The sequence below is a fragment of the Drosophila mojavensis genome, unplaced genomic scaffold (genome assembly GCF_018153725.1).
Source record: "Drosophila mojavensis isolate 15081-1352.22 unplaced genomic scaffold, ASM1815372v1 contig_36, whole genome shotgun sequence".
Taxonomy (NCBI): domain Eukaryota; kingdom Metazoa; phylum Arthropoda; class Insecta; order Diptera; family Drosophilidae; genus Drosophila; species Drosophila mojavensis.
In genome coordinates, this window is record NW_025318858.1 from 10,913,762 (window position 1) to 10,928,254 (window position 14,493).

At 32.4% G+C, this 14,493-nt stretch overlaps 1 long non-coding RNA gene across 5 annotated transcripts in view; it reads right to left on the reverse strand.

The window, feature by feature from the left end:
• LOC26528164 overlaps window positions 1-14,493 on the reverse strand; it is a 110,005-nt gene that overhangs the window by 46,137 nt on the left and 49,375 nt on the right. For all 5 annotated transcript variants that reach the window (XR_006357272.1, XR_006357269.1, XR_006357271.1 and 2 more), the window contains one exon: window positions 9,696-9,744. This is a non-coding gene — a long non-coding RNA (uncharacterized LOC26528164). The remainder of the gene's footprint in view (window positions 1-9,695; window positions 9,745-14,493) is intronic.

Genomic DNA, 14,493 nt, shown 5'->3' on the forward strand with positions numbered 1-14,493 from the left:
TAATAAATCTATATATGTGAGCAATGTGTAAACCCTTAAGGCAGTTCGAGTATCTTACAGTATTTATCTAGCTAAATGAAGAAACGTGACTGACCACACTCGAGCGTTAAAGTGTCAAGTTGAAGGCCTTTGGCAGCCTGAACAGCATCCACGGCAGCTGAAATTCATCAGCTTAAGTATCCAGCATCTATGCGAGTCTCGTTTCATATGCTCTCTTACGCGTGTCGCCGCGCGGGTGTGGCACGACAACAACGACGACACTTGCCCCAGCTGGCCGGGCCCAACTGGGATTGGAGTGTGCGTGGCGCTTAATGAGCTCACATGATAAGATAATTATGCCTAAGAACCAAGGCTAGTGTTTTCACTTACTTCATTACGGCTGCCTTATCGTAATTAAAAATGCCGCAGCAACAACTACTCGAACTTCGCCTCGTCCTGCTCTAACAATTATTACTTAATAAATTCTCGTGGAAAAAAAGAAGAAAAAAAAATAGCAATTGAAATGTTGGCTAAATAGCAACAGCTCAGGCTTTACCAATTTTTTATTTTTTTTTTTATTTATTATTCATTCTCTTTTTTTACGATCAGTTTTTACGATCGCCTTTGAGAACTGTCAAATCATGCAAATAAATGTGTTTTTAAAGGCCGAAAAAAAAGAAGTGTATAAAAATGCCTAAGCCCAAAACGATGCTGAAGCAGAATTACTATAAAACTCGTAAATCGGCCAGCCTGAGCCCAGCTCCAGCTGTTGCTCCATGATTTGCACAAATCAAATATAAGGGAAGCTCAGCATAAACATCAATAATAAAAGAATATAAAAATATTAATGTTTAGTTAATAAATTAATGAAGACAATGCAGAGAATTGCAATTAGTTTATGCGTAACAGAAACAAGGAATAAAAAGAAGAATTCTTTTGTATTTGCCGCACTTAAATTTATTGTTTATTTACTGTTTATTGTTATTTTGATGGTTTAATGATTAATTAATCAGAGATGCGAGAGATATACGAATTTTTATTTATTTTTAAACATTGGGAAAAAAAACTACGTGTGGATTTATCATGAATATTAAGTAAGGATTCAAATTAAATGTTCGATTCTATAATACCTGTATAGAATTAGAAATTATGTTAAATCATGGCTGAAGAGTATGCTAACGAATATGATGCTAGCGATTATGTTGCCAAGAAATTCGGCTAAAATCGTATTCCGGATGAAACCAACTCTTGCTTGCAATACTGCCTAAAAGAAATATCATTTATGTTTAATATATATACTATATTTTTTAAATTTTATTTTTATTTTTTTCAAGTAACAAAACGATTCTATTTATTATAAGAATCTTCTACTGACAATTAATAAGGAATTAAAATTTCATTTTACTTTTTCGGAAAGTAAATGTTATTTCAATTTTCTATTTCAATTTCAATTTATTTCACTCTTTATTATAACCATATGATTTTTCTATGCTAATGCATAGTTATTTTCTGCTAAGATATTTATTTACATACATGACATATGGGTATGCGATATTATTATTATTTGGTGGTAAATGTTATTTTATTTTATACTTTATTATTATTATTTTTCTGTATATATATTTTTAACTTTCCATTCGTAGCCAATAAAAATATATTTTAATTATACTTTTTGTTAGCTATATTAAATTTCATTTTATGTTTTCCTATTTATTTTTCTAGCTTCAAGCGAAGTTTATATGTACATACCTATATATTACTGAGTATTTTTTATTGGAAACTGAAAGTCAATTAATATACACATTCTATTCAAGCATCGCTCATTATAAATGTACTGTGAATAATTGTTGATTAAAGCAATGACAGTGCACAATTTGCAGTTCGTTAGCAAATGTGCAGGAAATCTCGGCTCAAGAATTTTTCAAGTTCCGCAAATATCTGTGACTTGCTTAGCTATGGAAGCAAGCGAGAGGTCTGTCTCATCATGCTCATCATGCTAGACAGCAAAGTATCATGCCATGGATCTAGAGGCAGCCCAACTCTTTAGCATAATTATGGCTATTAGTGCTGGCGCTATTTAAAGTAAAAACAAATATGCTGATTTATTACGTTAATTATGAAGGCTTTCGAAATAAAAGAGAAGACGAAGAATCTTCTAGCCCCAATTAATCGATTAACAGTCGATTTGGTGTTGCGGCACTAAACGAGTTTGGGTTGTCGGACGCCATCAATTACAACACGAATCGAAATGTAGGCGATATCCAAATTAATAAACAAGTTATAAATTATGTTTTATAGAATTTACATAAACAAACGCAAAGTTGGAGTCAAAACAAAGAGTTCGATTCACATGCAGTTCGCCAATTGAATGGAAGCTTTTGTCTCTTAATGATCTCAGCTGAGCTCGGAGTTTGTCAATTGCAGCCATAAAAGAGCATTGGCTCATTTAATTACTGCCAAACAGAGGTATATAAATGATTTCATAAATAGGTTTTAATCGGCGGCACCCTCGATACAAGAGAGAAAAAAAATAAGAAACAAAATTTACAGCAAGCTCAAGTCAAGTCCACTTGGGCCACAGTTTTGTGGTCAAGGTAAGCGTCTGATTGTGCCGCTTAACTTCGTTTCTTTCCCTTTTTTTTTTTTTTTTTTTTGGCACAAATTAAAGGTTGAGTCATAAATTTTGTAATTGAATTGCAAGAGGCACAGAAATTAGTGCAGAGACAAAGGTTCAATTGGAAACCTAGAGTCGCTTCGGTCAATGCAAATATAAATGTTAACAGCAATTTGATTTATGGCCAATTAACTTTTGGCAGCAGCAGCGACAGCGACAGCAACAGCAACAGCGGCAGCAGCATCTCAGCTCAGATATTCTCTGGCTGTTTATGGCCAAAACGAGGTAATTGACATTAAGCCAACTGCCAAGCTGAACAAGCGAATTTGACAAATTAATGCAAATAAATTAAGCGCAATCAAAGCGCTTGGCAACAAACAAATACAAATACAAATACAAATAGTCTAACATTTGCCTATCTAACGTGTTCAACTTGTCGTATACGTAATACGCTGTACTACAAGATTTTAACACACATTGCGAGTGCGCCTCGAAGAGTTTAATAATAACAAAAATCCTATTTGCTTGCCTTTTGAGGACATTGAAATGTGAAACGAGAAATTTAAACTTTATTAGCTCAATATATTACTTACATATATGTATATATATGTATATATATGCTCCATCTGAATGAGGTTCTAAAGCAATTAAGAATATTAAACCATGTCGGCAACTTAAATAACTGTGGCTGTGATCGAGCCTTCAAACCTATTGAATGTTCACTCAAACCTCTTATTGCATTCACAACTTGTGGCTTCTGATCTCTGGGAGAACAATTAAAACACTGCCTACAATTTTAAAGCGATATTATTGCCATAAATGAAGAGCAAGATGATAGAGGTAGAGAGTGCTCTAAAATATCAACCTCTACAAATTCATAGTACACTCAAAGGTAAATGCCCCTCTTATAATCATATTGATAGTTCACTCAAATGCCTGGAAATGTTAAACCTAAATTTATCATTAATGCTTTGATTAACAAGAGATGAACATTCGAAACTCAGCTGCTGACTCATAGCTTATAGAACTAGAGCAGTCCTCATAATTATTATTATTATTATTTGCTATTCAAATTTGCATAAGGCGTAATTTTTACTTTCATTTACTATATTTACATAAAGTATACCTCTCAGCTCTCAATCCACCATTTCATAACATTCCCAACTTTTATCAATCAGCACAGCCAACAGCCGCCTTAGCCGCCCTTGAACGCGGCGTTTAAAAACCTTTTTGACCCAGCCTCCAATTGTATTGAACTCTAACAGACAAGAGACACTCGAAGCACGCTTTGTTGTAACTGAAATATAACACAAAAAGAAAAGGCAGCGACTGCAAGCCCTATGCCTGAGTTCGAGGTGCATTTGTTCGCTTGGCTCGTGTCTGGCTGTGGCTGTGGCTGTGGGGGCGTATGATTGATGTGCCTGATGTGCAGCGTTGCTCGTTTCATTTAAGCAAGACGTGTACAACTATGGACGAATGCAGACAAAAACCAAACCGTTATAAGTCGCTATTGGCCATCAATCATCGGATGTTGTCATGTTGCTTGCTATATATGCACGTGTGTGTTTATGTGTGTGTGTGTAGTCGTCATGCGTCTGCGCGTTGGTAGACAAACTGGTGCCAAGCGGCGATGTAGCCGATGATGATGATGATGCTGCTGCCGCTGCTGCTGCTCAGATTTCCCAGAATCGATCAGACTCTAAAAACTATAAAATTCGGATCTTTATGGCAGCGCAGTCATCAAATGTTAAATTCTTTTTTTCGCTCAAGTTTTATGACAATTACGAGTGTAAGGCGTATTGTTTTGATGTTCCAGTTTTTTTTTTTATTTCTGCAGAAATTAATGTAAGAGGCAGAGGGCATAGACATGTTAATATAGTGTATATATTATTGACCAAGCTGAAGAGCTTGCTCGATGAAGGTATATAAGGCGATTCAGTCGGTAGGAATCGTGCAAATGGTACGAATCTTTAATCTCTAGGGACTTGAGTATGCAATAATAAAAATAGAATACAAGATAAAATTTAAAGAAAAAAATTAATGAACTGAAGGTGAATAAAAATTACTAAAAAATTAAATTCTTTTTCGGTTTCTATTCAATTTTTATATATTGTCAGTTTCGGTTGAAATTAATTAAACATTTTTTTGAGTTATTAAATTTTCATAATTATTCAGCTTCATTTATTTATATATTTTTTTTTGTTCTATTTACTTTTATGATATGCTTTCTAAATAAAAAAAAATCAAGCAGAAGTCTAATAGTTGGACTAATTAATTTTATTTTTAAATTTTGTTTAGCTTTAATTAATTAATTCAATTGAATTTTGATAATAATATTAATTAATTTCTCTATTAATTCAATAAAGTAGGCTGGGTATTTGCTAGTCAGTCAGTGCCCACTACAGCACCACCCTTAGAGCATTTACATTTAAGCTAATGGTGGTCGTCAAGGTTTATTTGACATACGGGAACTTTTTGTCTAAGCCATAAACCAACGGATTTGGGTGTTACTTTTGCTGTTGTTGGGCACATCATAAATGGATTATTTGCGGAATCGGTGTGACAGACATATTGGCATTGACCAGAGCTTATGGAGTTGTTTTTTGCTGTTCAAATGCTGACGAAGATTGTAAATACGCAGAGTTCAGTTAGATAGCTATCAAAGCGGAGATGACCTATTTCATCTTGAAGATAATAAAACGGAATGAATGAAATTGATTTCTATTTACACATGGTATTATAAATAGAAATTCTAAGTTCATAGTCTATCACAAAAATATATGTTTTTTATAGTAGCTGAATAACTAAATAACTAACACAAACATATATTTTTCGTATATTTTTCTTAGTTTCTTCTTTAAATTTCAGCCATGTTTATCAAGTTCGGCAATTTTTAATTAATTTTTCATGTGCATGTCAAAAGTTTCTTCTCTGGCAAACAGTCTAAAAGGCCCCACGCTGCAATACAGCGAAAAAAAATAAAATAAATAATAATAATAATTTTATATATACCTAAATTTGAAAACAAAGTAGAATTTTTAAACAAGTTGAAAAAAACTTTACGCAATGCTTTTTGGCATTTGCCAAAAACAGAAAATCAAAATGCAAACGCAATCAATCATTAGCATCTTTTGAAAATTAATTCTCATTTTTATTGGTCGTGCGATGGATGCAATGCAACAACAACAGCAACAGCCACAACGACGAAGATAATAACACTAATAATAATAGCAATTACAGCAACAGCATCGCCAACGCAGCCAAATGCTGCCATTATGTCTGCAGCGACGACGATGCAGCGCGGCACGCATTCAATTAACACAAATGAATGAATAATTAAATACTGCAGAAGGAAGAAAAATCGAAGGCAGACTGCAAAATACACTGTTTTTGGGGAGCAAATTGTATTTTTATATATTTTTTTAAATTTAAAAAAAATTAGTATGCGCAAACTTAAAACAAAGTACTAAAAAGTTAAAAATAAAATTTTAATTTAATTGTATCAAAAATATATAATATATTAAAAAATAAAATAAGATCTTACTATTATAATAAGATCTTACTATTATATTATTGCAAATTCTCAAAGCTTCGTTTACTATCATAAATTTTTATATTTAAAAAGAATGCATACAAATATTAACAAATGAGAATATATATATATATATATATATATATATATATATATATATATATATATATATATATATATATATATATATATATATATATATATATATATATATATAATAGCTACTCAGATCAATGGCCATAGAGAATATCACTCATGAACATAGTAAAATATTTTTACAATGAATTTGCGTTCCACAAGTCCGTTACATTTATTTGCATAATTTTATTATTATACCCACTTCACCTATTTCTGGCCCAAACAACAGGGTACAGTTCAAGCGAAAGACTTAAGCGACGAACTTTATGCGAGTATTGAGGGAGCAGTCGCAACTTCCCACAAGCTCAGGCACATTACAAAACTATACACACAGACAGATAGACTGTTGCACGTACGCTCAGCTGCTGAAATGATGCCATCAACAGCAGACGACAAAAAAAAGCAAAGCAAGATATAGAAGGAGAAGAAGAAAAAAAAAAAAAAAACAATGAAACACAATTGAGATCTGATGAGTTGTAAGAGGAGCATGCGCGAGCTGGAGGAGCTGTAGCCGGAGGAGGTGTGGCAAAAGTCAGACAGCGGTAATAAAGAAATCTAATAAATGAAAAGCGAGTCGAGTCTTTGGCTGCGCACACACACACACACACACACACACACGAGCGCCTCACGCACACACACACCATTGTTTGGCGCTTGGCAGCCTCTGCGTATTTCTCAATGATCCGCCAACTTGAAGCTTCGCACTGCTGACACACTCACCAACTCATCAATTCACCAATTCACCGGCTCAGCGCGTTGATGCTTAATGGGCGCATAATTAACTAATGTGGGCAATGCTCAAGACACTCCACACTTGCTTGTTGTTGCTCTTTTGGGTTGACAGACAATTAGGAGGCAGCCGCTGCTGTCGCTGCTGCTGCTGCGACTTGTGGCACATATCGAGTGCGCAATTGTAGCACTTGATAGGGCAGCCCGAGGCCTCGTGCGCATTGTGCAATGCTCTTCAGCCAAACGAGACAAAGAGCGGGAAAAGAGTTAAACAATTAATAATTAACCAGACAAACAAAAGCTAACGCCCACTTTGGTTGCCCTCAGTTTGGCTTTAGGTTTTTGTTTCATTTTCTTTGTCGATTTTACAAAAATATTCAATTATGCACTGCATATTTGAAGAAGTGAACAAAAAATACCAACAAAAATTGTATAGCATTTAATTACATTTTTGAGAAATTTCCTCATATGGCAAAAGTTTTATAGTCCAAAAAATCGTAATTGTATAGCAGGGGCATTGTATTGTTATACATATTGCTGATTATGTTTTTAAATAAATAAAAATAAAAACATTTTTAAATACAAAATAATCATAATTATTGTTTTGAATATTTTAAGCAACTTTAATAAAAAATAAATATCCATCAAATGTACAGTACGTACAGTATAGTACATTTATAGAAAAATATAAGCAGCTTTTTTTATAGTTCTTAAAATAGTTTTATTAAAAATAATGTAGAGTTATTATACAAATCAAAAATGTACTAAAAAATTTATAATAATATATAAATACCCATAAATATTTTCATATATAATATTAATATTAATATTAATATTAATATTAATATAGCATTTAAGTAGATATTTAGATTAAGTTATCAATAAGGTAGCGGTGCACTAAGCTGTAAATAAATATATTTTAAAATTTCTCTTAAAAAAAAAAAAATAAAATAATAATAAATAAAATTATAATAATAAAATAGATCGACTCTTCTTCAGTCTGCGAATCGAAACTATAGATTTGTTTTAAAAAATATTAATTATATAAATATTTGTAATTATATATAATTAATTGGTCGTTTTCAACAATATTAAATTGCATTTTCAAATTATAAATACCCACTGTAATTTAAAATATTTTTTTTTTTTTTTTTTTTTTTTTTTCACTTGCCTGATTTGAGATCTAATCTTAGTGCAAGCCCCTCTATGATTATCTGGCTGCAAAAATAGAAATGAATACTGGCTAAATCTGACACTTTGAGTGTCATATCAATGTCGTGAAATGGGCTAGTGAATGGCTAAATCGAAATCCCTCATTTGAAATGGGCGTGGCCAGGGGCTATGTTCAATCAGCTAAGGCTTACAGTTATGGAAAGACTTTTAAGCCATAAAGCCGAGAGTGTGCGGCGCGGTGTCTGCTTAGGCAATAACACGCGCAAATACATTGATTGAGTTATACATTCCAAAGCATGTTTTTCTTTCTTTTTTTTTCAGCAGAAATTGAAAGTTGTCAACGCTCTTCCTGTCCTTCACGGTAACAACATGCAAAACAGATGTCTATCTGACAAGCTCAAGTTCATATTCACACGAGAGACAAATATATATGTATGTCTGTGTATGTAGCTTGTGCGTATTTCCCGGCTTATCTCTGAGCATTTAATTAACTATATGCTTGTGGCTCTTCAGTTTAACTATTAGCCATTTCCTACGCAGCACGAGCATCGCCATACGTAGCGTTGAGTTTTTCTGTACATTGTCAACCACAGGCGATAAATACATCTGTGCGGACAACATGCAAATTGTCGAGAGATGCTACCAAACAGGCGCCCAGATAGGCAGACATCGTCAAGTCGCATAGTTTATGCCGTATATGGCCAAACTAATTAACTTCCTGTTTAACAAAATGTCCGAAATGGTCAAAACAACATCGCCAGGTAAATAAACAATTTAATTAGATATAAATAATTAATTAATAATTAGCGCGCCGCACACAGTCAGCCAATTTACATAGCTTGTAAATGCCTTGAAGAACAAAAACAAAAATATATATATGTATATAAATAAAATATATATGTAAAATGAAAATAAATCAAGCTAACGAAATTAGACAAGTATCTCAAAAATGGTGCGCGCAAATATAAAAAATAAAATACTTGTATATTTATATATATTTCTAAATAATTTATTGTGTTCTCGTTTCGATATATAATAGAAATATTTAAAGTTCTCGCTGCGTCTTTAGCGATAGGCTGCCAGTCGAGCCGCCCTATATGGCTGACTGGACCATGTGGCGAAAACTGAATTCAGTCGAGTTGAGTTGAGAATTCTGAATCAATATGAATCGCGTCGCTGTTTCGCTTTGCATTGCGGCTCTGAGAGTCGCAGACCCACGCGTGTTAATTACAAATGATTTGTTATGGTTCGATCTGCTTGTGGTTGTCTGCCATTGTGGGGCTTTTTTTATCCATCTCTCTCTCTCTCTCTCACACACACAGCGCTCCGTCTCCGTCTGTTTTGCCTATCGACTTGTGGCACATTTAGGCGCAACGTATTTATCATGTCAGCAATTAATCAATATGCTCGTAGTACAATTTTGCCGTATGCAAGTTACGTTATGTCGAGGGCAGATTGTGGAACAAATTCAGTTCATTTTTATATTTAATAACTACAATTTTTATTTTAATATATATTAAATTTACTCACTTGGCGTTTAAATTGAGCTAAGCATGGGGGACAACCAGTCTTTAATCCACTACCAAGAAAAAGAGAAAATTAACATTTTATTATTTATAATGAAAAATACATTTATATAATGGTATTTATTTAATTATTTTTAAGGTTATGTATTGAAATTGAAATTGATTAACGAAATAAATTAGTACTAACAAAATATTTATTCAGAAAAATATAATTAAACATTTTTTAGGAATTAAATATTTAAAAAAAATATTTTTTTATTTCACAATGAAATTCCACAATCTAGCTATACATTAATTGGTTATTTTAATATTATTATTTATTTATTTTATTATCATAAGTACTATTATTATTATTTATTTATTTATTTTTTTTATTATTGTTTTTCTTTGCCATTATTCAAATAACAAAGTTTTTTTTTTTTTTTTTTTTTTTTTGTTCAACAAACATATTTTCTGTTGCTATTTTATATAAATATAAACTCATTCATATTCAAATTCAAATTTGTAAGTAACTCCACAAACTACCCTCGCTTCGCAAATTATTCAATTCGTTCCAGTTCATTGCTAAACGATTTCATTGAACATATTCAAAGTGTTGCATTTTGGATGCTTCACACCAAGTGACATGCATATATACATAGTAACCAGCAGCTGACAGTTCTTCATCAATCAATTAATAGGCCCAGACGACAAAATACAATTAAACAAGGCAAACATTCATAGTCAAAGATTTGGCATCAAAGTCGATTGTCTGGTTAAAGTGTTGAGCAAAGTAATTGTTATAGCAGTCGCGGGCTGTGCCCAAATGACAGTTGTTGGCATACAAACGAGCACATAAATATGTATTACCTACACACACATATGCACATACTCATTGCTGGCACTCGATAGAGTGGGCTGTCATTTTGGCCATAAATATTAGGTGTTAAAATTATGCTAAATGCAGTGGGTAGTTAGGCCGTGATTTCTATATAACTACATTTTATTGCATCCAGTTTGTTGCCCAAGTTATTTTGTATTTTTAATTTATATATTTTGTTGTTGCTTTATTGTGTTTCGCTTTTCAATGAGGCAGCCAGCCTTAATTTATGCCCATTACGCTAACTTTTCTCAAAGCTTCCAGTTACGCGATGCGAATTGCTTTACTCTTTTTATATGATATTAGCTGTGAGACATTTTGTGGCAACTTCTGCAACATAGTCAGTCAGTCAGTTAGGCAGTCAGTTGCCAACTCAGTTATTCATTTGGGCTCCCAAAATGGTCATGAAAAAAGAAATATGTTCACATTTTTATGGTTAAATGCGGTTTTCTTGTTTCAGCGCCCGTTTGAGCAAGGATTGCGCCAAGAAAACATTTTTGCCATAGTAGTCTTTGGGGTTTGGACACTGTGATCCAATCGATAAGAGCAATCGATTGCAAAAGTAGGCGATAGTTGCAAGAGTAATATATACAATCCAGTTTATTAATATATGGGAAGAGTTTATATTGATTACGAATTAAGTAAATAACTTCTAAATAAAACATAAATTATTAATTGACTCGGAAACTTGTGTTTTACCATATAACCATTAAAAAAAATAAAATAAAATAAAAAATAATAATAATAATAATAATAATAATAAAATATTCAACAAAAATAATATTCAATGGAAAATAACCTATATAAAAATACTTATAAAATTACAGCTTAAAAAACTATATATAATTAGAGAGCCAAACAACAACTTTTTTATAATTTAAATAACATCTAAAGACTTAATTCATTAAGTTTAATTAATTTAAAATTAGTAATATTATTTAATACAATGTAAATACAATATACATATTCTTATTATTAAAAAAAAAAGTTTAATAAATTATGTTCAAACAATAAAACAAAATTTTTATGTATTAAAGAAAATTAAACAGAAAATTTTAAATATTTCAAATTGACATTCAAAAATAAAAATGGGCTCGCATATTTATAACTATTCAGCTAAAAAAAAAAATAAAAAAATAAAAAAAAAAAATAATAATAATAATATTTATTATTAATAATCATAAATAAAAATATTTAACAAAAATCTTTAAGTGCTTGCCTGCTGAACATAAAAAAAAGATTTCTTTAAATATCTCAACTATTTAATGTACATTATTCCCAAACGCGTTATTTGCTTTCACATGCCATTCGAAGCAGGATTTCCTTGAGTATATACTATCTCCACTATAAAGTTTGCTTAGAAAACTATCTTCTCACGAGCTGGCTGTGGTTATGCAGGCACCTTCTCTAGCAATTTAGCGACTGTAGAGGCTGGGGGCTTGTCAACATGCGTTCCAAGTGATTTGCAGATGTTTCTCCTCCTTTTTTTTTTTTTTTTTGTCTTTTGCTTCTTGCTTTTCTTTTGGTATCACAACGCGTCAGTCAGACAGTCAGACAACGCAGAAAATTTGCTACTCGTTTGTTGTCAGCCCGGTTTTATGGGTGCCAAAGCGGCAGGCCCAACGTACTACATACTAGTACAACAAATCTGTGGGGCTTAAACATGTAATAGCTCTTTAAAAGGTTCAGCTAAGCGCGGCCGAGTTTCAAACAGACAGCCAGTCGCAATTGGGTCAACAGAGTGTTATGTGTGCAGCTATGTATGTAGTTTGTTTTTGTTGCTGTTTCTGCTTGCTTTTATAATACATGTGAGCCAAGTTTGTTGCCTAAGTCATTTGATTTGCCTCCTGGCATTAGACACATTCGCTGTGCCCAACCATTTGGCACTGTGCCACACATTAGACTTCAAGATGCACATTGATTAGCTTGGGCCAAAGTTTAAGCGGCTAAACGTGCCGTAGCAGCTACAACATCAACAATAACAACAACAACAATGGCAGCAACATGAACCACCAAAATGCCACAACAACAACACAAATGACTCAATTTGTACGGAGTATGTGGCAGAGAAACGATTTGGTTATTATGGCACGCATGTCTTTGACTATTAATTAAATGAACATAAATAATATTAAACATTTTCTTATTTATAATAGTAATTTTTATTACACCTGTCCCTCTAATAGAGGAGCCAAAGAGCGAGAGAGAACGATTGACACGCGTGTCTAAGGCTAGGCACATTATAAATTCGAAGCATATTCCCACCATAAATGTCGCATAAATACGACTATTTGGAGAGAAAAAGGGCACACAAGCATAAACAAATGCAAATGAACGTAAATCAATCATAAAATATATGTCCACGTTGGTCCGCAGACATAAAACACATGTTGCCGGCACTGTAAATACATATGAAAAGTGTTTTCTTGTCTGAGTTCTAGCGAAACGCCCACGACTGGACTGAAGAAGGCATGCATCATTTAAGTTTGAAAACGGAGCGTAATTAAATTTTTAATAATTTTAATTTTGTATACGTTTTAGCTTAGCTTATTGGAAAATTAATGATTATCTGATGGGATTAAATTAATAAACATTTGGTTTTATTTCAACATAGCTGTAATGTTTTGCAGGTAAATGCAAATGTAGACAAAAATAAATAAATAAAAATAATAATTAAATTTGTATGCATATATATATTTGTAGTATTGATGTAAGATCGTATGGAATGTAGACTTTGATTCTATTCTTTTGATAGTTAAGAGCTGTCGAATCGTAGGACCAATTTCCTCCAATTTTTAGTCATCTAGCAAATGAATCGCCAAAGGAAAATTCCATTACTACACTACACAGATAATATTAACAGCAGCTGAAATATAGTCAATAGTTTTCATTTTCATTCCTTTTTTTGCCTTATGCTATCTAAAATACTGATTAAATTAAGAATCCTTTAATAAATTAATTAATATTAAATAATATTAACAACTTATTAAATTCAATTAAATAATAACTTTAATAGATTTATTTTTATTTTTAAAATAATAATTTATATATATTTTTTTCTTGATAGGAGATTGGTATAAATAGAAATTATGTCTTGCCATAGCTGCATTGAAGCATTTCTAAAACAGATTGACAAACATAATGTCAGCTTAAGCCAATACATCAACCCACAAAGCATCCACATTTTTATCCCACACATTATTATATTTGTTGCTAGCATTTAACTGCCTGATGCATATCATATTTTCAATTCCATAAATTCACTATAAATTCTACTATTTGTTTTGTGCGTCGTTCAAGTGCTGTAAATTATGATTAAAATTATAAATAATCAGCTTTGAATTTATGTTATGAGCTGTCTACACATTTTTATAAATTATTATTTACAGTCAGACATCTACTTTAATAAAAACAATTATACAAGCAAGTACTTAAGCAGCGGTAGTTTTTATTTTTATTTGTTTTTTTTTTTAATTTTTATTTTTTTAATTTATTTTCTTTTTTTTTAATGGCATTATGTGCTCAAGAACTTGTATAATAACCATTTTGACAGACATATAAAAGCTGCACATGCCGCGGCAGATAACACCACACAACGAGTGCCCAAGCACACACACACAGACACGCACATGGAGGAGACAACAAATAAACGATTAAACAAGAAGAGACAAACAACAATTTTGTTCACCTGCAGCTGGCGCCCTGGAAACCGGAAGCAAAAGGTAGACAACGACGACTGTTGAACCTTTTTGGCCGGCTCGAATGCAAAGGCGGGGCAGACAACCAACAAATAAATTTGGTTTGCTTTTTTTTTTTTTTTTTTTTTTTGGATGCGGCTAATTTAGTGCCACGATATGTTTTCAACAATTAGTCAAGCATGCAGGCCTGACTTTTTGGGCGCTGCCGTGCAGACAGTAAATAAATCACAAAAACAAAAACACAA